This window comes from Mastomys coucha, unplaced genomic scaffold (assembly GCF_008632895.1).
Source record: "Mastomys coucha isolate ucsf_1 unplaced genomic scaffold, UCSF_Mcou_1 pScaffold7, whole genome shotgun sequence".
NCBI lineage: Eukaryota > Metazoa > Chordata > Mammalia > Rodentia > Muridae > Mastomys > Mastomys coucha.
The window spans coordinates 17,428,714-17,430,539 of NW_022196913.1; positions in this window are offsets into that span (position 1 = coordinate 17,428,714).

Here is a 1,826-nt window from a genome sequence, read left to right on the forward strand (position 1 = left end):
GGGAAGGGAAAGGGAAGGGAAGGGAAGGGAAGGGAAGGGAAGAAGAAGGGAGGAAGGGAAGGGAAGGGAAGGGAAGGGAAGGGAAGGGAAGGGAAGGGAAGCCCTTGGGCTGGAGAGGTTAGATGGGGGCATGGTGAGAAGTGCTGGGAGGAACCACAGGTACCAAGTGAGCCTTGGTCTGGGTTTCTTTGAAAATCTGACCTGTTACAAATACCTTGGTAGAAACAGCAGAAAAGAAGGTTACAACAACGTGGGGAAACCTCTGCTACCTGCCTCAGAGGCTATCTAAAAGTCAAAAGTATTATTAGACTTTTGATAGATGGAAGCACATGCTTTGTTAACTTAATACAGCCCAAAAGGTTTTTTACCTTCTGATCATGGGGTATAATTAGGCCTGACACAGATGCTGGCTATGAATGGCTGTTTAGAAGATTAAAACAGTCCAAGATAAATTTAAGTATGTTGTGGACCTGGACCTGCGACATTCCACGCTCTCCACCTTCCCTCAAGTCTTAGTGAGTTAATCAGCCTCCACAAGGCTTGGTTCAAAGGTGCAGCTTCTGAGAACTGTTGTTCAAGAAACTTAATCAGCTTAAATGTCGAATTAAGAGCAGAACGTGATAGCTGCTAATTCCTCTCACAGTTAGCAATGAGATACAAGGAGGGAAAGGGACAGTTGTTAGCATTCTGTATAAACCCCACCCCCACAGACACCAGCAGCAGCCAGGTATGCTCCGCCCCATGGTTACCTGGCAACGACCAGGTAGGCCTGGCCCTATAAAAGGGGCTGCTTGCCCCTCCTCTCTTACTTCTGCTTCTTTCCCTTGCCTCTTTCCCCTTTGTTCCCCCTCTCTCTCCACGTGGTCATGGCTGGCCCTTACTTCTCTACTCTCTCCTTCTCTCTGCCTTTTTCTCCCTTTACTACCCTCTTAACCCCCCCTCCGCATGCCCTAAATTAACTCTATTCTATATTATACCAGCGTGTATCTGGTCCCTCGGGGAAGGGATGCCTCAGCATGGGCCTGCTGAGGCACCCCCTTCCCCCACACCTCATCAGAACATATTCGTATAGCTCTTTCTCTTTTTATAATCACAACAATAGTACCCTGAATTGGATACTGTCTTATATTAGAGTGAGATTCTGTGTCAAAATAAATAACGAAAAAGTCCAGTTCTGGTACAGATATTAGTTCTGCTTTTGCCACTTTAGTTCTCCTTCACCCTGTTTGAGCAGTCCTTATTTTTTTTTTCTCCACTGGTACCTGTCTTAGTCAGTCTTTCTATTGCCATAGTGAAACACCATGACCAAAACGCAAGTTGGGGAGGAAAAGGTTTATTTGGCTTTTACTTCCACAGCACAGTTCATCATTGAAGGAAGTCAAGACAGGAACTCAAACAGGGCTGGAACCAGGAGGTAGAAGCTGATGCAAATGGCATGGAGGGGTGCTGCTTGCTAGCTTGCTCCCCCTATTCTGCTCAGCCAGTTTTCTTATAGAACCCAGGACTAGCCCCTCCCACAGTAGGTGGGGCCCTCTTCCATCAATCACTAGTGAAGAAAATACCTTACAGCAGGATCTCATAGAGGCATTTTCTCTGTTGAGGTTCTCTCCGATAAGTCTATTTTGTCAAGTTAACACCACCAGCGGAGCCCATGGCCTGCTGCTGGGTCAGTGCTGTTGTGCTTTATAAAAAGGAAAAGAAGCCAGGGATATGTTTGATGGAGGTGCAGTAGGAGGTGACTCTGTGGGCCCATGCTGAGAGAACTCTTTCCCCTGATAGTATAGTATAGAGTAGAGTTTATTTAGGGCATGGGGAGGGGAGTTGAG